The 22,540-nt window shown below is 43.4% G+C and overlaps 1 protein-coding gene and 1 pseudogene across 5 annotated transcripts in view; both read right to left on the bottom strand.

Annotated features, from left to right (window-relative positions):
- Window positions 1-2,267, bottom strand: part of FAT1 (FAT atypical cadherin 1) — a 121,714-nt gene extending 119,447 nt beyond the window's left edge. For 2 of the 4 annotated variants that reach the window (XM_084758651.1, XM_084758653.1), the window contains exon 1: window positions 1,903-2,266. The gene's annotated coding sequence lies outside the window, so the exon portion shown is untranslated. Of the gene's footprint in view, window positions 1-1,902 lie in introns of all 4 variants that reach the window. The other 2 variants (XR_014774855.1, XM_084758654.1) reach the window with 2 other exon arrangements.
- An 86-nt stretch (window positions 2,268-2,353) lies between these two features.
- The window catches only part of LOC311585061, a 125,200-nt pseudogene continuing 105,013 nt past the window's right edge, over window positions 2,354-22,540 (bottom strand). The window contains exons 2-3 of the transcript in view: window positions 3,615-3,689; window positions 2,354-2,722 (exon numbers count right to left, since the gene is read on the bottom strand). The product of the transcript in view is annotated as an uncharacterized misc_RNA (transcript). The remainder of the gene's footprint in view (window positions 2,723-3,614; window positions 3,690-22,540) is intronic.

Below are 22,540 nucleotides of genomic sequence, written 5' to 3'. Positions count from 1 at the left end.
GAGACAGACAGCCCACTCCCATCCCAGGGTGGATGGGACAAAGGCATCGGATCCTCCCAGAGCGCATTCTCTGGGCTTAATTCGGCCCCAAGGGTCCGGTAGTCTGTGAGCCGGGCCCCACAGCTACAAGTTCTCGAGCGAGATAGGGAGATCCCCGGCGAGCAGGCGCCCCACTTGCAGAACTCCCTCTGGCGCCCGAGCGCCCAGCCAGCGCATCCCAGGGCTGCGAGTCCGTCCTAGGCGCGGGCAGAGCTCCAGGTGCCGGCTGAGGCGCAAACCAGACTCAGCTGAAGCCAGCCTCGCTTTGGGACGCAGCCCAGAGAAAAGAGAGGACTTGACCTCGGAAAGTTTGTGGGGCTCGAACATTTTAACGCTGCGAGGACGAAGAGATCAGATTTCCCCAGGAGCGGGTGGAGGGAGCTGCAGAGGGAACTGCACCGCAGACGGGGCTAGAGAGTATTTCTTTGAGCTCAAAGTTAATGTCACTTCTTAAGCCATCTTCAAGGAAGGTGACTGGAAAAATAAAAAAATAATGCTGTCTAGCAGGTTACACTTGGAAAGAAAAAGTAGTGCCTGCAGAATGAGTGTGCTGATATGTAGCTCGATATTCCTTGCTCACTATTTAGAAACACACACACACACACACACACACACACACACACACACACACACACACTACCCAGCAAAAGCAAACACCATAACCCAAAAGCCTCGCCTGGCCGCGGCTACAATTGCGCAAAGTGCTCGTGGAGTTACCGGTCAGTGCTATAAAAGAAACGCTGCGAAAGTGAGCGACCTGATCTCCAAGCTCAACCGGTTTGCGACCCCCACGGAATTTTAACTCTCAACAAAAACACAGCCACACATGAAAGCAAGCCGTTGGGAGGAGGGGATGTGAGAGGGCCTAAGGCAGTGGTGCTAGAAGGAAAGAACAATAAAAAGTATAAAAACACGCCGTTCTATAGTATTAAATCATCACAGGATTTTCTAAATGGCATAAAGGAATTCCTGTAAAAAAAAAAAAACACCATACATTAATATATACCTAGTGCTTACTAGGTCTAAAGTATCGAATTAAGAATTCTAAACATCCAGGCTTCTGATAGACCTCACTGCCGGGAAGAAGTTGCACTTGGTCGCTACAGAAACGGCCGAAGATGCAGTCTCCTGTGCTGCAGCATTTACCTAATCCGTCAGCCACCGAAGGAGCAAAATGGAGATACCTTTTTGCCTTCACATGAAGAGAAGTGTAGTTCAAGTTCCACGACCATCCTTTAAATAATTGATCTTCCTTGACCCTGTCCCCACAGCCTCCTGGAAGAGGTAGAAGACTGTTCCACCCCCTAAAAAAAAAAAAATGCCCCAGCACCAGTCCTCTGCACCCAGTCCACCCAAGCTGATTTTTGAAACTGTATGTATTAAGTGTGGCCCGATGTAAATGACGGCTGGGGTGGAAGCGATCAAGCTCGGTCTGGTCCACGTCGGTAGAGTGCCCGGCAGGTCCAAGTTCGAGGTCTGCACTGAGCTAAGAGCTGGGAGCGCGCCTTGCCGGATGTTCGGACTAGAGGGCGCTGCGCCACTGCAGATCACCCAGTTCCCAACGCGCCCTCCCAGGGCACCATTTCTATAACAAGTTACACTGAAAATAATGCACAAAACGGCTTCGCTTCTCAAGTTCTTTTGAACAGCGCTCTGTGTGTATTTTGTGAATTCCAAAAGCTGCGCGTGCCTGTCCTTCATTCCCGCTCCCGGTAAAGGCCGCAGGGAGCCCAGTTCCTTGAGCGCAGTTCCTTGTAGGCTACACATGAATTCCCCCACTCACTTAACCCGAAACACTCCCACCTTACTTCTTTTACGTTTAAGCCTAAGTTTTACAAAGCATGCACTGAACAAAGGACTCACCACAGTAGCCCGCTCCTCGGTGCCCGGCAGTTGGGTAATTCCCACGCCGTCTGGGTATTTGTTAGGAGCCGGACTCGAAGTACCAACTTTGCCTCTCTTGGATCTTCAGCATATCCCCAACCGGAGTGCGATCCTCCAGTGCTGTCGGGACTCAGGTGGGCGCATTTCCACTGGCTTCAGAAACGGGCAAAGTTTGAGCACCAAATGAGGTGAAGAGAGAGCGCACGAGGTCTGGAGAGAGGACCGAGGAGAAGCCAAGTTTGTCAGGACATGTCCAGGCAGCCAGCTGCCGAGTTGAGGAGTTAGTGCCGGCAACTGCGGCGGATCTCTGCCTCTTTTCCCCACTCCTCCTACCAGGAGAGGCTGGGGGAGGGGAGGTGACGTCAGAGCCCCGCCTCGCCCCGGGCTCCCCGGCGTGGACCGGGTTCTCCGGCTTCAGTCGGCCTCCCAGTCAGTTGCAACTGCAGACGCCCAGGCTGCTACCCGCTCCCCCGCCACAGTGATCTCCCAGGACGCAGCGGTCCCTACGAGGAAATGCTGTCCCTCTCCACCGCGCCGAGTCTTGGGGCTCCGCCGAGCGCTGGCTTCCTGGCACACAGCACCGGATCAGCCCTCCAGGGCCCCCAATTGCGCTCACCTCCGGGGCTTCCAAACCCGAACGGGCAGCCTTTCCCACGCCTCGGACTGCAGGTGATGCTCTTCCTCTTCTGCAGCTGAAACTCGTCGCAACGTGTCGCCAGCCTGGGTTTTTTGCAAGGCGGAAGCGTGATGAGTCTCTGCAGGCTTCCTGGACGACTTGGACTTTGTAGCCCTCCAACTTCTGGAGATGTGATGTTTTAAGATGTAAAACTGTTTGAAATTTAAGTAGTTCTTGTTGTCTAGCGCTGTTCGTGGTCTTGATGTTGAAAATCACAGTGTCGTATTCTTAATCTCCAAATCCTTTCCAAACGCTCCTACGTCTTTAGACCTAGTCAAAATCATAGATTTCGAGGGGTAGGGGGAAGAGACGGGGGCGGAGCCAGTTTTTAACGTGACTTACGAGAGATCTGTAGTGATAGTGGCTAATGCACAAATCAATCGTCTACACCTCGAAACAACATAAATTTATAAAAATGAAAACCCTATTGAAGCTTAATTTATAAATGAACATGTCGTTTTACATAAGCGACCAGGCTCTGGGAAAATATCTGCTATGGAAATTTTTTTTATGCTACTAAAGTACTAAAACGCATCTCCTCAACAGCATAAAATTCTAAGGGAGCCATTTATGTAAATTGACACTGCCCCAAAGAATTGTTATTAAATTTTAAGGAGCCTCGGAAAGGAGGGGAGGGGGGCTGGAGTCAGATTCTATCGACATATTTTCATCCGTTTGCGTAAATATTTCGGTCTGTGTAGTTTTGAAAGGTTAACAGCAAACAGAGCTAGGAGGCTCAAACAGTAAGGAAAGCGATGGAGAGAGAGAGAGAGAGAGGGGGGGGGGGTGTTTGTGTGTGTGTATAGGCTTGAGAACTGCTCCAAGCTCCAGTGAACTCCCTCATCTGTGGAATGGGGCTAATATCGGCTTCACATGATAAAACTCGTGCATTAAAAGCAAGCCTTTCTTGCTCTCCTATGTTTGCCACTCGGGTAACATCCATTTGTGCAGACAACATGTTTTTGCTGAGCATCTTAGAAAAGTGTCTAGCAAGCGCCTAAAAGATACTTCTTACCACTTCCCTTGTTCTCCCCAGCCACATATTTTCTTTGCGGTCTGGGGTTTCTTGTAAGGCAGGGAGTTTAGGAGCCTAGAAAAAGAGGGACAGGGTGGGGAGTAAGAATCTTAGCCGCCCCTGTAGACCCAGCGGCAGCCGGAGGCGAGGGGGGTGGGTTCGCAAAGGAAGACTGTTTTGTCAAGCAAGCCTGTCAATGCCCAGCCCACCTCCATCCTTCACTATGGCAACTACGCATGCTCAGCAGTCCTTTTAGGTCCATAGTTGATGTTAGAAATTGACCACATACTACAAGTCATCAAAATGATGCAAATTCTCCCGAGGCACTGCTACGTGCACAAGTCAGTTTGGTTTGATACATACCAGTCTTAGGGTTGCTTAGGCAAACCAAGATATTTCAGTTTAAAAGAACATAGAGGAAATTGCATTTTATTGATAGCAGTAGTTCTTAAAAAATGGCTAGTTTTTAAGGTGAGGACAGGATACTTTGAACAAAATCCTTTGACCTGAGCTATGGGACTAGATGTGGACTAGCCATGTTTGGCTATTTTGATTTAAATAAAATTAAATTAACATTCAATTCCTTCACCTTTTAAACTGCATATCATATATTGGACACCCACATGTGACTAGTGGCTACTGTTCAAGTCAAAATAAGTGTAAGTGACAGACAATGCTACTAGAAATATCTTGCTATATATCTTTAAATTTTGTGCTTCTCTCTCTCTCTCTCTCTCTCTCTCTCTCTCTCTCTCTCTCTCTCCCTCTCTCTTGAGGCTACATCAAGAGTTAAATTTCAAGTTCCCAATCCAGTACTGAGTCACTTCTAAAGTATGGGGGGAGGGGGGGCAGTGCAGGATCATGAAAGGATTCACTCATTCAGCAAGTTTTTCTCAAGTAACAACAATGTGCTAAGTGAAATTATGTAAGAATCAAGTCCTAATAGGTGGGGCGTGTTTAAGTATGAGCCATTTAGTTGTTTTATATAGTAGTACAGAATACAGGGGGAAATCATAATTTTAAACAAGATAGTATTCTGAGTCGTTTTTAGGAATAGCACTAGAACTAAATGACTCTTTATAGTCCTGACTGACTCCCGGGCATCCCACCCTTCCTGCCCAGCATCCCACGCCCTCCCTGCCCCTCTACACTGCCCTCTGGTCTTTCACACTTCCTTTACCTCTTCTTTGCACCCACATTTCTGGGGGTGGCAGGAAGTAGCTCTTCATGTCCCCCAAACACTGCAGTTGTCTGTCTTATCCTTTGTATTCAAATCCAGCTCTCCTTTGGGATGTGATCTCCTTACACGCTTCAAAAGGGACCTTGAGCCTCACAACTGCTCAGCCTGGTAAGAATCAGCTGTGGTTTAGCTACAGACACGTTGATCTTGTCCCTCCCTTCCCCAATCAGAGCTTCTTAAGATGATATCTTAATGATCTCCTGTCGTTCCAATGATGGGATTTTAGATGCCGTAACAATTCAGTCAGGAAAATACGTGGCGGCATCACCAATTGTAAGTTGGTGGCTATTTAGTTGTTTTATGTGTTTTTTAAAAACAGATATTATATCTTCATTTCATTGAAAAAGACATACCGAAACATGGTAATTGTAGACATTTGCCATCCCTTCAAAAATGTAAGCTTAATATTCCCCAAGCAGTTTGGTAACAGATCTTGCCACACTTTCTCAGCTCAGCCATTGAAGGATTCCAAGCTCACCTTCTTAAGTAGGAAAAAAAAATTCTAGAAACTCTTTCAATGTTTTCTCAGTAGAAGTAACAAAGGAAGAATCAGCCTTGAAGTTGGAAAACATGATGTGAAATTTGTCTTTGACAGATAAAAGTCTAAGTTTGTGTGATTTCACAAAGTTTTAATGCCTTTACCCCATCAAGGTCACCAAAATGATTAACAACAACAAAAAACAAAATCCAGCTCTTGGTTCTGAGAAATACCAATAAAAAAGTATCATTGTTATAATAACATCCTTGCTCTGAAATTCAACTTGTTACTCCCAGCTCAGTTCTGAAGCTTTACAAAATCAGCAATAATTAGCAACACTTATTTACTTCAGAAGCAACTATACTATGGTTGCACTTAAGACACACACACATACAAACACATATATGTATGTGTATATATGTATATGTATATATGAGAAAATATGTATATATGCATATATGTGTATACATATTTTCTCACTCTATATATACACATGCATAGTCTCATCGTCTCATACATTCATATATATATGTGTGTGTATAGATAGATAGATAGATAGATAGATAGATAGATAGATAGATATAGTCTCATTAATTCTTACAAAGTCTTTTATGATTTGAGTCTAAGGTGCCCTTACAGGCTTATGTTCTAAGTTCTTCTTCTATGGATGGTAGTGCTCTTTGGGAAGGCTGTGGAAAATGTAGTAGATATGGCCTGGCTAAAGGAAGCAAGCCTTTGAGGATGACCATAGCCCAGCCCCCTGATTCAGACCTTACTCTGTCTGTGAGGACACCAGGAAACAGGCTCAGTGACTCTATAAAATAAATCTTTCTGCCCTTAAGTTGTCTCTGAAAAGCCCCTAATATGAAATTCCTAGTCATTAATCCCCTCCCTCTCATTTCACAGAAGAGACACTAAAGTATACAGTAGATAAGATAGCTCAATCTTTTGGACCAAAATCTGCAGCAGGCTAGCTGTAAAGCCAGCATTAGTGTGTCCTGTGCTGCAGCGTCGCTCCTTAGAGCCTGCTCCTCCTCTGCGCTCCTTATGAGCCGTGGTTGTATTACATTAAAGACAGGCGATGTTGTAGTTTGAAAACTGGCCTGGAAGAGGGTAAAAGGCTTATCAAGTCATAGCCAGGGAGGAAGGCTCCTTCCTCGTACCTATGATGCATGCAAATGACCAAGCGGGTCCTTTAATCACGGAAGGAGAGCATCTCTGACTGTGTTAAGGAATATGTGTGTGCAGCACATTCATTGTTTGTTTGGACTAGTTATTTTCCTAGGTAGATATACATATACTTTGGCATGTCGCTTTTAAATTCAAAATCACCATCTGGCTTTTCATTTGTTTAGGCTGAACAACAGGAGAAAAAAAGACATAACAAACAACAAACAAACAAACAAAAATAACACACACACCAATGATTCCCAATCAATTCTGACAAGGACTATCTCAGAATTTCATGACCAGCATTTTAATATTTACCTTGCATTTCCTGCTCTTAGTCTGAAATTTCTGGTGTTTCTTTCTCTTTTTAATTCTTGTGTCTTTTCTTCACCTATACCTACAGGTATGTGGCTATTTGAATGAAAATTTCCCCAAAAGGTTCGTGCATTTGAACATTCAGTCCCCAGCCCAGGTGGTACAGCCTGGGGTAGGTCCAGAAGCTGTGGCCCTACTAGGGGAAGTACGTCACTAGGGGCAAGCTTTGAAACTTGAAAGCCATTTTTAGCTCACTCTGTAAGCTGGGTGCTTGCAGTTCAAGACATGAGCTCTCAGCTTGGTGTTTCAGCCAAGGTGCCTGTCACTTCCACGCCGTGATGGACCCTTGTGCTTCGGGGACTCTAAGTCCCACTAATCTCTTCTATGAATCATGCTTGGTCATGCTGTTTTGTCCCAGTGACAGAAAAGTAAACAATACAACAAGACAAGTCATTTTACCTTGGCAGTAGTCCCCCATCTGTGCATCTTTGGCTACTATATCCCATCTCTTATCTTGGTACCACTTTTAAAACAAATCATGTACAGAAACTCTCAGGATGTTACTTGTAAGATGAGGTATTGCCTGCTCTCTATCAGATGGTATTGTATACCTAAAGGCATGATAGCAAGTCGCCTCACCATAGAATCAGGTGTGGCCAATGACATGCTAAAATCAATATGCTTGGGCCTCCAAAGCGGGGGAGATCTCTTCTTCCTAATAAAGATGCACATGAAGTGTTGTCTCTAAGGACATTGTCAAGTAAGGATATCGTACCAGGAACTGCTTTGGGTATCTTGTTTACTGAAGATGAAGCCCAAAGCAAGAAAGTGGCTTGGCTGGGGGGGGGGGGGTGGCTCAGAACTTCATATGGGAGAACTTAGGTTTCTCTCTTATTTATTTATTTATTTATTTATTTATTTATTTATTTATTTTTGGTTTTTCGAGACAGGGTTTCTCTGTGTAGCCTTGGCTATCCTGGACTCATTTTGTAGACCAGGCTGGCCTTGAACTCAGATCCATGCGCCTGCCTCTGCCTCCCAAATGCTGGGATTACAGCACCACAATGCCCCGCTCGAGTTTCTACTGTTTAACTGGGTTCTATCAGAATGTGTGTTACTTGAATCTGGCATGATCTATGACAACTAAAAAATCCCCTTATAAATGGAACTATTTAAAATAAAATAATAACATATTATACACTTCGTCCACTTCTTGGTTAACAGGAATTGGGACTAATTCTAATGATAAAAATGGAAAGATGCTTGAAGTTTTCCTTCAGCAGCAAGTACATTGGTCTCTTCTGGTATTTACTAAGGCTACTCTTGATTGTTGGCTTAGTGGGATTTAGAATCACCATGGAAACAAATCTCCCTCAGTTTGGCTGTGAGGGATTATCCAAATTATGTTAATTGAGGTGTGAAGACCGGACCCGGAAGTAAATGTGGGTGGTATCATTCCTTCGATGGGGTTCCAGACTGAATAAAAAGGGGACAGTGAGCTGAACCAAAACAGGCATCACTTTCTGTGTCCTGATTTGTGGGTACCATGAAACCAGTTGCCACCTGTTCCTGCTTCCATACAGTCCCAGCCACAGTGGACTGGAGGCCCCCGAGACTGTAAGCCAAAATAAAAGATCTTGTTTTTAAAGTTACTTCTGTCTGTCTTGTTCATCAATGAGACTGACTAAAATGGAATAAACTAATGGTGAGACGGAGTTATACTATATAAATGCACATTTATTGGGAGCAGCGGCAGGAGGGGAAGAGAGACAGGGGAGGGGGAGGAGGGGGAGGGGGATGGTGGAGCAGGGAAGAGAGAGGAGGAAGGGCAAAAGAAGGAGGGAAGGGAAGGAGATTGGGAAGAGGTCAAAAGGAACCAAAGTGTCTGCATTATATAATGCATTATATAATGAAGGGGGGGGGGTCTCTGGGAAAGGGGAAGACCGGCCCTAGATAGAGGACAAGTATGCCAGCCATGCCCTGTAACAGATAGAAGCCTAACAGAGACAACAAGTTCAGGTACCAAAACAATATACAGCAAACTGAGCATCTTCAGGCACAGTGAGCTGTTTTCCCACAGTTCCGAGGGCTTGAAGTCTAAGGGTAAGAGGCAAGCAGCGCTGTTTCTGCTGACACAGATCCTCCCCTTCCTGACTTACAGACATCTCCTTGAACTCTCCTGCAGTGATGCTTAATTCCTCTTCCGGGGGTAGGGTGGCGGAAGAGAGAGAGAGAGAGACAGAGACAGAGATAGAGAGTGAGAATCTTCTAGTATCTTTCTCCTCTGCTAAGGGTCTAAGGACATCACTGCTATTGGATTAGCACCTACCATTATGAAGTGCTTTAAGCTTGGCAACATTTTAAAGATTATGCTCACCATCCATCCATTTGGGAATTACAACTTCACTTCAGCCCTTCAGAATGAGAAAACAATTTCTCTATAAAGTGATTTAGTACAGCAGGCTGCATCTTCATTTTCTTTTTAACGACAAACAAAACAAGATTGTGAAAGTCATCTATTTAACGGCTCCTGGTTTGGTTTTTTTTTTTTTTTTCCTCTCAAGCATCCCCAAATTTTCTAGCATACTTCCCAATAGATTCTTAAGGGTTGCTCATAAGCGATTCCGGTGACTGTTAAGTAAACCCAGATCTCCAGTAATTCCCGCAGAATAAGCGAGTTAGCTGGAAGCACCTACTGTCGGCAAGTCCATGACATTTGGAATTTGAATTTGTCTGTGGCTGCCATTGCCAACATCAAATGCCAAGCCAAAACCCCACATCAGCCTTTGTTCACTGTGGCCCCTTCTGCCTGTGCTTTGTCCTTTAATAACTGTGTTGTAGGTGAAGACAGGGTTCCCTGGAAGCAGGCTGGGTGAATATGTGTGTTTACGAGGGACGTACAACTGAGCTCATGCAGCTACACCATCTCTCTTCTGTGTAGTAGTTGGTAAATTTTTTTTTTCTCTCCTCTGCCTAGTAAGTAAATGAATGGCAAAGGATAAGTAATTGTTCCCTTAATTTTCCTTTCTACTTGATCATTGTTCCAGGGAGCGTTGAAGAAGAAGATATTCAATACTCCTTAACATAGTAAAGCGAACAGACTTCACTCTGGACTCCTGAGAGCTCACCTAAAAATAAAAAGTTCTAGGGAGCAGGAAAAGAGTTAGGGAGTGAAAAGGAATTAACATGTGGAATGAGGTCGGGTGGGTGGGGATGCTAGCTAAACCCACGCATAGGATTCTTGCTGAAGGTAGGCTGTGCCCACTGTATATTACCTCATTGATGGAGGGAGGTGAGAAGATGTGGGCAAGTCCAGCCACACATAGAGTTTAGAAGTGGGTTGAGGGCTGGAGAGCTGGCTCAGTGGTTAAGAGCACTGTCTGCTCTCCCAGAGGTCGTGAGTTCAATTCCCAGCAACCACATGATGGCTCACAACCATCTATAATGAGATCTGCGCAGGCGTACATGCAGGCAGAAGACTGTATATGTAATAAATAGAATAAATCTTAAAAGAAAAAAAAGAAAGAAAAGAAAAGAAAAGAAAAATGGGCCAAAATCCAACCTCCGGAGGGACCCTGAGCCATATCAACCTGCTCAGCTATTCCTAATGTTCTCATTTTTGAAACAATGTGAGATGTTTTTAGCTGCCCAACTTTTCTTTTTTTGGGGGGGGGGGGGAAGGGAGGAAAAAGGCTGTTTCTCAGGACTAGATAATTTTTAGAAGTATGGCTTTCTACCAATAATACTGTGGGGAAAAAAAATCACTGATAGTGGATGAGGGCTGGGAGATGGCTCCGGGGCTAAAGAGCTTGCTGTGAGCATGTGAGAACTGGAGTTCGAGGATCCGCAGATCTCACAGAAAAGCTCTGCAGGCATATGGCTGCCACTCAGGAGTCAGAGACAGGGGACTTCCCACACATACTGGTGGAACCCACCAGCTCTTGGTTCAGTAAATAAAGCAGAGAGACATCAAGAAAGACATCCTACTCCTACATCAACATGTCAAACCCTGGCTTCCACATGCATGCGCGCGCGCGCGCACACACACACACACACACACACACACACACACACACACTACACTCAACAACTCCATAAACTACAGGGGGCAGCGTGAATATGAGCACCATGGACTAGAGTGGGGGAGCAGCATTATACAGAAGAATCTTATATCCTGTGAGAAATGTCCCATCTGCGCTAAACTTCATGGTGCTGTTGAATATTTGACCTGTGGCTCATGCAAAATGAGGTACTGAATTTTTATTTAAGTAAATTTTGCTTTATTTAAAATTAAATGGCCACATTTAGTAACGGCTAACATTTTGGACAGTGTTGGTGTAGAGGCTTTCTAAAGCAACAAATAATTTTTCCAAAAACAAGTGTTCCCCTCCCTCTCCCCAAAAGGGAATACAGTACAAAAACAAACAGTAGGCATATTTTGTCCTCTGTTGGTCCCTTTTCTAAAGGAAGCAAGCCTGGTGTTAATTCGTAAGGTCCAGAAATGATGGGCTGACTTAATTCCTACAATTATCTCCTTCCTCTTGCAAAACAGAACAATGTGATTTGAAAAAACTGGATTATTCTAAGACCTCAGATCAATTTCTTTTCTTTTCTTTTCTTTTGCATAGTTGTACAGTTTATTACACATGAATCTATGGGTTCTATTGACTCTCGCACAACTGGCTAATTTGTACAGTGAAACTAGAGAGATTTATAGTGAATTACTGTGTCCATGGCTTCCTGAACCTCATAGGACAATGCTGACTCATTCTCCTGGTGAATGAAAGGTAAACTCCTCTTGTGTCCTGACACCTCAGCATCTGATGATGTCATCTGATGACTCTGCACCTGAGGAAGAGTGCAGAATGAACTGCCCTAAGTTACCTGTGTTTACAACCAGCCCTGCCTAGAGATAAGCTTCTGAGTACACAGAACTGCATGTTCTGACTTATAAGGTACCATGCATTTGGGGTGGCTAGAAAATTAGATAGGTTCCTATGGATTTCCCAATTCTTTCTAAATGATATATGTTGGTTGTGATCTGTAATGCAGGTAGGTATTTGCTACTTAAACATTGACTTTATCCCTAAATCTTTTTGTCATGTCAGATCATGCTTTTATACTTATGTATGTAGTCGCTTTATTATTAAATAACCACAGCTGCTGCAGATATTGATCAAACAAGGATAAAGAATACATTAATCCTATTCATCGAAAAAAGAAAAATTGCACCCTTAACCAAATTACACACACACACGCACACTTACTTTTTCTTTTCTTTCTTTTTTGGAGAGGTTTGTTATTGTTTGTTGTTTTGTTTTTGTTTTCTTTTGTTGTTTTTTTTTTTGTTTTTTCAAGACAGGGTTTTTTCTGTTTAACCTTGGCTGTTCTGATGCTCACTTTGCAGACTAAACCAGGTTGGCCTCAAACTCGGAGATTTTCCTGCCTCTGCCTCCTGAGTGCTGGCATTAAAGGTGTGCGCCACCACCTCGTGGGCTCACACATTTTTGGGGGGATTAAAAGATAAACCTATAAAGCCCATTGTTAAGATTTAGCAAAGAATACAAGAAAGTAATTCATTTTAAGGTATTTACTATGAACAATATAAAGCGCTGTAAGCAACGTTGAGTAGTAGCTTTGTGGTAACACAGATGTGTGAGGCTCCGAGATCCACCCCAAGATCCCAGAACAAAGGAAAAATATCTCAAAGTGAAAGAAGAGATTTACAACTTCCGTTACCTGGAAATAAGGAACTTGATCAAAATACGGGAAAAACTCAGAATGGGAGAATACTCATAAATAGGATTGATTTTAAAAGTATATCTTAATAAAAAGAGGTCCTATGGGCTGGCGAGATAGCTCAGTGATTAGGAGCACTGCCTGCTCTTCCAAAGGTCCTGAATTCAGTTCCCAGCAACTACATGGTGGCTCATAACCATCTATAATGAGATCTGGTGCCCTCTTCTGGTGTTCAGACATACATGCAAGCAAAACACTGTATACATAATAAATAAATAAATTAAAAAAAAAAGAGGTCCTATAAATCAGCAAGAAAAAACTGAATAGAAAAGTGGCCAAAAAGATCCTACGGAACAAAACAAAAACAAAAACAAACAAAAAAAATCCTATGGAACAATAGGAACAATTACAAGAGAAGAAAATAGAAATGGTGATTGTGCATATAGTGTGTTAAATGGTGTTCCTAAAATATTTGCCTGTGTCCTAATCATTAGAATATATGACTTTAGCTGGGAGGGTTTGGTACACACCTTTAATATGGGGAGGCAAAAGTGGGTGGATCTCTCTGAGTTCGAGGTCAGCCTGATCTACAGAGTGAGTTCAAGGACAACCAGGGTCACACAGAGAAATCCTGACACCAGTGGGGGGGGGGCAGGGTGGTGGTGGTGGAAGAGAATAATATATGACTTTTGACCTCTTTGGGTCAAGGTTCTTTAAAAACAGCTAAACTTGAGTTGCTCTGGAGTCAAGAGTGTTGGTGCACAGTTTCAATGGCAGCACTGGGGAAGGAGAGGCAGGCAGATATCTATGAGTTCAAGGCCAGTTTGTTCTTTCTAGGTATCAAGGTCTGGGCTGGTCAGAGTTAAGCAGTGTGGTGTGATTCTGTCTCAACGCCCAATCCCTGGCCCCCCAAAAATAATCTTGGATGGGAGCGTGGAGTTAGGATTTTAGCTTATTAGTGGTAGACCATTTGCGTAGCTTGAACTGTTTGGTTCTCAGCATGAAAACAAAACAGAACAACAACAACGAAGAAGAAAACAAACAAAGCCTGAGTTGACCTGGGCCTTCTAGGTAAGTGTTAAGTCTTGTATGTGTCCTCTGGAAAGTCACTTTGGAGAGACACTTGAAGGAGAAAGGCGTATGAGCAGCAGAGACTGATATACAGCCACAAGCCAAGCAAGAAACGCCTGAGGCCATAACAAACCGCCAGGGCAGAAAGGTTCCAGTGAGCCTCCACGGACAAGCACATCCCGGCCTGTGTGTCTTGTTTTTGGATTTTTAGCATACAGAGCTGAGAGAGAAAGCATTTTTTTTTGTTTGTTTGTTTTAGGCTACCTCAGTAGGGGTAATTTGTTACAGCAGCTGTTTGAACCCAACTGTTGTTTGGCAAAACTCTTCCGAGGAGACCACACGCCCACGCGCTGGAGGGAGCCTATGCTAGATCAACACCAAAGTCCAGCTGGGTGAACCAGTGAGCTTTACTGGGATTATTTACAGAAACACAGGTAAGTGGCTTACAGGAGCAGAAATGACACAAAGACGGCTGCATCACCAAAGCTCATCACAGCATGGGTGGCAACTCACAGAAGCCTGGAACCTGGAACACAGGGCACAGGCTGCAGGAAGCTCGGCAGGTCGGAGAGTGTGGTTTCCAAGGGTCTTGGTTGACCTAAATCTCTTCCGGGAACCTGGGTTGGTTTCTGCTTCTTCCAGGCAACTGCAGCGGTCTCGCTGCAGAGTCGTCCTTACAGTTTGGCTTGTTTGAGAGTGATTCTCATTTGTTTTACTATTAGGGAGGGAGACTGGGAGCTGAGGAATCGTGTCAGATTTGGGGTGGGGGAGGGAGGTGGGGGGGGGAGGGGAGGGACTTTCTGAAGCTGTTTTGAATTGTTTACCTTCCTGTTTATGGAGTTTCCCTGGAAGAATGGAATGTTTCAGTTCCGAAGGAAACCATTACACGGCACTGTCTGGCAAGTATCATATACATGGAGAGGTAACAGATTTCATAAGTCATCGGAGAAACACTCGCTTTAAAAATAATAATGGAAGTTAAAATAGCAAATAGCCGTTCCCATTAGTAGCATCAGCAGTCCAGCGTCACAAATCACCTCGATCAGCCAGGTGCGGTGTCCCAGCGCTGTGCAAGCAGGGGCTGGATGGCTGTGAGCCCAGAAACCAGTTTGGGCTACACAGTAACGCTGCTTTGAAAAAGGGTTTTGGAGGCCACGCATGGTGGTATAGGCCTTCTTAGCCCATGGGAGGCAGACACAGGTGAATCTCGGTAAGTTAGGGGGCAGCTTGGTCTACACAGTGAGTTTCAGGCCAACTAGGACTACACAGAGAGAACTTGTCTCCACAAAACAAAACAAGTCAGTTCATATCAGAGATGGCAAAGACACAGACAAAAGGAATTCTTACACATACTGTAAATTATTGTAAATTAATGCGGCTCTTTCGAAAACAATTTAGTATTACCTTGTGAAGATAAAATCCTCATACCCAGGAGGAACTCTATGGGGTATATGCCAGGGCATATCCATAAGAAAGCACGCATACATGTGCGGCAACAGAAAGGAATGCGCATTGCATCCTGGTCACACTGTGGGCTTTCTACTGTGAAGGTACTAATGGTGCCTGTAACTGTGTGCTGGGATCCTAGTGCCATTAAAATGGGGTAAGAAACAGAAATGCCAGAGAGTTTGCTCCAACCTAGAAAGCTAACCAGTATATAGTTCAGGTCAGGCTCTATCCATGTTTAAAAAGGATAGTGTGACTTGAGATACTGGCACGTGAAATGAAAGCTCATTTCGGAGAGTAGGCTTAATTTGCCTTTCACGGGAATTTGAAGAACCTAAGGTAGCAAGGATTCCTCTAATCCCTCACACAGAAGTAGGAAGAAAAAGCACTGTGTGTGTGTTGCAGAGAGAGAGAGGAGTTGGCGACTGTAGGTTGTAAAAATCTGATCCATCACAGAAAGGCTTTCCTGGATACTTAAACTCAGGAAGAGTCGTGCTATGAGTGAAGATGAATTAGTGGCCCGAAGAAGGCAAGGCCATGGGGGTACTCCTGGGAAGAAAAACAAACAAACAATCAAACAAACAAACAAGCAACCCTCCAAGTTGCAGAATGTACAGCCTGCTTACCTACTGAGCCTTTTAGCTCCCGTCCAGATGGTTGTGACCTCGAACACTGACCTTGTGTCTGTTGCTTTGAGTGGGTGCGTGTGGAGATGGGGGAATTGAATTCTTTTACCTGTGTGCTTTAGGTCTTTAATACAAAATGGTAGAGCTTAGAGACATTTGCACGTTTGTTGATTGGCTGTAGGGACTTGCTCTAGCTGAAGTATGCCATCTGTTTCCAGTTGTGACCCTACCTGAGAGAAGCAGTCCTATTAATTATTTCTCAAACCAGCTGTTTTGCAAGTGTGGGTGTGGTTTCCTGGCAGCTTTAGCCACCTGCTATTTGGCTGTATCCCTCCTAAACAAAGGTGTCTCTATAGAACTGCATTTTCTAATTGATTCCTAAGTGTGATCTCAGATCAGCCTAGTCAGCGCTTTCTAAGACTGTGTGAGAAGCACAAATGTTCCAGCCTCACCGAAGAAGACCAGATCCATCATAAGGGGCTGTGTGTGTGTGTGTGTGTGTGTGTGTGTGCGCGATAATATGCCATCTTGATAGTTATAGCTGCAGAATCTCCAGCACACCCTGGAGGGAGGGGCTCAAAGCAAGGAGAAAGAGTCCGGGCCTGTGACCTTGACGACCCAGTGACATAGCACTCAGGGGTGTGGCCTTGAGTAATATCACAGGAAAAAGTAATGTCACAGGAAAAACAAACAAGCCTTCATCCCTATCTTCCATCTAAAGAGCAAGGAAGCCCTGTAGACCCAGGTCTGTCTCTGGAGACTGGAGCAGAGGGTGTAAGTAGAGATCGAAGAGAAAATAATTTTTGGTGACCTTCTGTTGCTTAGCTACAAAGAAGGAAAGTTGAGGGTGATGTGGTAGAACTGGAGATAGAGAATTCGAGTCCTTCTTGTCCGTCCGTCCTTCCTTCCTTCCTTCCTTCCTTCCTTCCTTCCTTCCTTCCTTTCTGAGACAGGGTTTCTCTGTGTGGCTCTGGCTGTCCTGAAACTCACTCCATAGACCAGGTTGGCCTCAAACTCAACAGAGACCCGCATGCCTCTGTCTCTGGAATGCTGGGGCTAAAGGTGTGCACCACCACTATCAGACTGTGGTTTCATTTTCTACTGCTGTGCAGGGGAAAATAGCACTATTAGAGTCAGACAACAGGTTGATTGGTCTTTGTCAATACTGTAGAAGTACAAAAGATTAGGAGTAAAGCTAAAAGACTGGGTGGCGGGGGAGGGACAAGAGTTTTCCTTTACACAAATTTAAGTTGGGGTGTGTTTCACTGGATTGTCACACCACCAGTTAAGTGACTGACTCAAAGCTATTGCAACAGTGTCCTAAGTAGGTTACTTTCATTGGAGATGAATGAACTGAGGGATCCTATTGAAGAGAGCTGTGTTAATGAGATCATCCTGTTAACTCCTAAACCCATGCCCTCTCAACAGTTGCTAACGAAGAGGAGTGGAAAACAAGAAGTAACCAAGGTGAGTTCATCTCACGATGATTACTCCAGTCACAACAATCAGCACAAAAGAACCATGGGATAGCGGTTCAAGTTCAAGGAGGAACTTGCTAGCTCATTGAGCAGATAAGGGCTCACTGTTCTAACTAACTGTGTAGATGAGTTATTACCTAATGGCTCAAACAAGAATAATAAGAAAGGGAAGGCTTTTTTGTCTTCCAAAAGCACCACTCGAAGTGGGTGTTCAGGGGCTCACAGCGACTTCTGCCTTTCAGGACTGTGTAGATGAGCGACAAACCAAGAGTGTCAGTGTTGACTGTGAACACACGGGATAACATAATTATGTTGGGGAGAGCCTATGATAGGGACACAGTTAGTTCCCCGAGGTCCTCTACATCTTAAAAATGGCTGGAACGATCCTATGGGGAAAATATAGTCTTGTCAGGACCTGCTAAATCATTTCCAGCATAATACTTCGGAATTGTTTCCGCCACCTAAGGTCAGCTCCCAGGAGTCAAGGCATTCTTGTGGATCAAATTGTCATGTCTACTACAGGAGGATAACACCTATGCAGATAACCTGTCAAGACCTTATGCAAGCATTTGTTGGATAAAAATTACTGCTTCTTCACTTTAAACATGATTTAAACATGGTGTCATATATTTCTTCTTCTTCTTCTTCTTCTTCTTTTTTTTTTTAAAGCATCCTTAGTTTTGTCTACTAAAGACTCTCTGGGATAAAGCACATTTTGGTTAAACAGTCAGCCATAAAATGAGCTTACAACTACTTCATTTGGCACTGGCTTCCTGGTATCATTTTGTTTGGATATGAAATGAAAGTTCTGGAAGAGAAATTAGGACTTTGACTACTGAAGCCTTAGCTAAGGGATTACCTCTATTTGGGGTTTGATTTTTCTTATCTGAGCTTATTGTACATTTGTCGTTTATGGTCTATTAATTATGAAGCAGTGAAGAAGCAATGATCCAAATTTTGGAGTCTGGAATAAAGATAAATAATTTAAAAATACTCATTTTCCCTAGAAATGTCCTAGCTCTGAGATATTCTATCTAAATAACATTTTATGTAATATTCACTTGACTGCATATGTGTAAGTTTTGGGCAAGCTTTTTTTTTTTTTTTGGCAAGTTTAGTTGTGGAGACTTTCTAAGTTTTCTTTAAGTCTAGATATTTTCTATTGAGTGATTTTTTTTTCCTCCTCCTCCTCCTCCTCCTCCTTCTTCTGGTTTTTTGTTCTGTTTAGTTTTGTTTTTGTTTTTTCTTTAGTTTTTCTTTCTTTCTTTCTTTCTTTTTTTTTTCTGAGACAGGGTTTCTCTGTTTTAGCCTTGGCTGTCCTAGACTCACTTTGTAGAGCAGGCTGGCCTTGAACTCACAGTGATCCGCCTGCCTCTGCCTCCTGAGTCCTGGGATTAAGCACCATGCCTGGCTTGGTTTTGGTTTTGTAAAAAAATTTCTCTGTATAGTCTTGACTGACTGTCCTGGATCTCATTCTGTAGACCAGACTTGCCTGAAACTCACAAAAATCTGCCTGCCTCTGCCTCCTGAGTGCTGGGATTAAAGGCTTGTGTCACCATTGACCACCTGAGTGATTACTTTTCAATGTATATGTGTTCTGTGCATTCCAAGTTATTCTGTTGAGATGGTTAATTTTGGTAGACTTTATAGTCTTCCATTCAAATGATGCAATCACTGAGCATCTCCAGAATGTTCCAGAGCCTTCATTAAGTTTCATGTTATTATGAAGTACATAAAAGATAATAAATACTAAAGGCAGTCTCAATTTGGCTTATTTGAATTTTATTTTAACCATAAGCATTTGTAAGTAACCACAGAAGGGTTTTTACATGAGAGCAGGGGTAGCGCACCCTAACTTGAAGACTGCAGCGAGCCTCCTCCACATGTGCTGTCCCTTCGGGATGGGAAGGGAGGACACGGTGACTCTGATACTGATGCTTTTTGAGAAGGAATGATGCCAAGTGGGGATCCAGGAAAGTGGCCATGAAATATTTGCTGTGTTCATTAAGCACCATTTTCATAACTAATTGTGCCACTGTGATCACCATCGTGGCTTGGCATGCCGCATGAATTCATTTTTGGACAAGATTACCTCACCAAATGTGAAAAAGCTACTTTGAAACACCAGCTTTGAAACACCTAGATAATCTATTTTTTTTATGCATCTCTTGGTATTGGCTACCAATTAACTTTAAGCCCAGAGCTGACCTTTTCTTGGGTAAGTTTTATTGCATTTTTTATGAGCTAACTCTTCCTTTTTATTTCTAGAAGCTTCCTGAGAACACAATTTTTTTTCTTTTTTGCTGGGCCACAGATTACAAATGTTAGTCGCAAGAGCAAGGACTTTGAAGTCAGGCAGAACTGGATTAGGCAGCAACTTGTAACATTGGTCAAGTTACTTAGCAGTTCTGAGCCTCGGTTTCTTATTTCAAAATGTGCAGAATGATTTTTTTGCTTGATTGGTTATTGAAGTAACACATGTAAGGGCATAGTAAAGTTTCAAATAAATGTTTCAACTTTCTCCATCTCTCATAAGTATTATACAGTATATTCAAATTCTATTTATTTGAGCAATAACCTTAAAGTACATTTTATATCTTTAAGAGGCAGAATTTAGAAAGCTGTTGTATAGGAAGTTTGATCTTCTGGCATTATACAACTAACTCTTGGAGCTGAACACTAATAAGCTTTCTTCCATAGATGTGGCTGTTTAAACTATCTTCAGCCCTGTTATCAGTGTTTCAGATTGGGCCATTTGGATGCAAATTAGCCAGAAAATGAACTCCAATAGAAGTGTTCATTTAGAGACCAATATTGTAGCACTGTGAGCCAAAGAACTTCCTCCCAAAATAGGATCACGCAGAGGTCAGTATTAATAAAACAAAAACATCAATTGAAGTACAGCCTCCCTATAAATCACTAGCAATGCCGTTAGTTATCTCATAAATCAGATTTATTTACAAATATGTCAATGTAATATCTCTTGATGTTTTTCTAGTGCAATAGATCACACAGATTGCAGATACTTCTTTAATGTAACCTTTTGCTATGTCGAAAGAACCCTACTGCTTAATATCTCTCTGTTTGCCAACCTGAGAAACATTAAAGAGCGCACATGTCTTCATTTTACTTATCTCGGGGACTTAATTACGGTTATCCTTTATTCTTTTATGTTGGTGGTTATCAAACTTTCTCAGGCAACAGGGCCACCTAAGAGCTGCTGGGAGATTGCTGGGCCCTCTTCCAATTGAGTTTTTGAACTGGAGGGTTGCATTGGGGCCTGAAGAGTTGCATTTTTGACAAACTCCCATGCAAACCGAGCTTTTATTCTCCTGCTTCAGTTGTTGTCTTGGAGGCTTACAGCCTCCCTCTGCTAACCTAGGTCTAGCCCTGGAAGCTTCTAGACTCCACACAATCTAACCTAGGCCTAGAATGTCTTCAGCCTCTGAGACTTACTGCTTAATAAGCTCACCCTTTTTAGCTCTTTCTGAGCTCCGCCTGGCTGATTCAACTCAGCAGTTCTGGCTCAAACTCCTCTCCCAGATGACTGATTCACTCTGGCTTCTCTCTCGACCCTGGAATTGCTCTGCTTGGCCACAGACTAACTCAGCAATCTGCTCTAATCTCCTGGCTCCTTCTCATTCTCTAGCTCATTTGGTCTTTACCTGAGTTCTTTCTCTGGAACCTGTTTTTCTATTACTATCCTGTAAGGAAAGCAATTTAAAGGAGCAATACAGAGAAAGTGGGGGCGAGGGGAAGCAGCTTTACCAGGATAAGATACATTTTTGAAATTTATTAAGAAGACTTTGGCGTGGGGAGTGGAGAGATAGCTTAGTAGTTATGAGCACTGTGTGTTCTTCCAGCCAACCCAAGTTTAAATTCCAGTACCCACATGGCAGCTCACAACTGTCTGTAACTCCAGTTCCAGGGCAACCAACACTCTTTTGCATGCATGTGGTGTACAAGCATGCATTCAGGCAAAACACCTATACACATAAAATAAAAATAAATGTTACAAGTAAGATGGAGAACATAGCAAGTACCCTGAGCTGTTGCTATACAAGCCAAGCCAAAGTTCACGAAGCAGCTGGGAGAGTGCTCTGAAACAGTACTTTCTGTAGCAGTGGGCAGATCACAGAAAACTATGGCCTTTTATTATTTTATTTTGTTTGGGTTTTCTTATTCCTCTGCTGTCTCTTATCATCCGAGAAATAAGGGCAGAGAACACTTCAGGATAGCCTAACTTTGACCCAAAGAGCAGAAAAGGGAATACAGAGGGGTTGGGGTGTCAATGACAAAACACTTTCCCAGTGTCCATAAAGTCCATGTTTGATAAAGATTACTGCAAAACTAAGGCAAAGTATGATGTTCAGAAATTGTTTAGAACTCCCCTGTTGACTGTGCTTTCATGCCCTAGGCTTGGAGTAGAGCTAGGTCCAAATCACTGTCCCTCTGAGCAGTGTTTTATGTTGTAACCTTCTGAGCTATGACTAATGCATAGCTTCAGATTGCAACACTCTCCAGCAGTGGCATTTGGGAACAGCCTAGATATCCGTGGAGAAGAGTGAACAAATATACATTGTGGAATATTTAGGCAGTGGACGAAAGAGCAGTGGTTAACTTTAATGAACAAAGGTTATGAATATCAACATATAAATCTTAAAAATAATGTCAAGGAGGCAAAAAGTGCACCATGGAAGTCTATAATGTACTTTTTATCAGGTTTAGAAAATGCCAAATATTTTTGGGTGTTTATGTTGAGAAATTATTGAAAGGTAGCCAGAACGATAAATCCACAGTCAGGAAAACGATGGTATTTTGTAGAGGAGGAAGAAAAAAGAGACTTTTGGAGGAGTGAGTGACAAAGCTGCTCTTGTACTGATGTCGAGATTTGTCAAATCTAGGTGGTGGCCAGGTGAGTGTCCTTGGGTATGTCCCCATATGGAAGGACTGGCCCATAGCACAGAGAAACTGTGATGGTTGATTCCAAATGTCAACCTAAGTGGGTTGCTAGCATATTGGGTGTTAGGAAAGCTTACTCTTGGTGTGTTTGTGACCCATTTTCAGAGTCGATTAACTGAGGGAGGAAGAACCCATCTACCCTCACAGCCCAGAGCAGCAGCAGCCCGTATGTTGGCTTTCCTGGATGGTTTAAAGGTGGGGGTGGTGAACATAGGTTTTATCTCTCTGTGTCTCTCTTGCCTTTCAGTATATGAGCTGTTTCGCTCTGCCATATCCCCCCAGCAATAATAGGTGGATAGATACCTCCGAATCCATGAGCCAAAACACGTGTTTCTTCCTTAAGTCCTTTAGGTCAGGTGCCATGTCACAGCAGTATGACATGGTCTGACTAATACAGAAAC

The sequence above is a fragment of the Acomys minous genome, assembly GCF_964271855.1.
Source record: "Acomys minous genome assembly, chromosome: 15".
NCBI lineage: Eukaryota > Metazoa > Chordata > Mammalia > Rodentia > Muridae > Acomys > Acomys minous.
The sequence above is the reverse complement of the archived record's forward strand: the minus strand, read 5'-3'. Positions and strand labels throughout refer to the sequence as shown.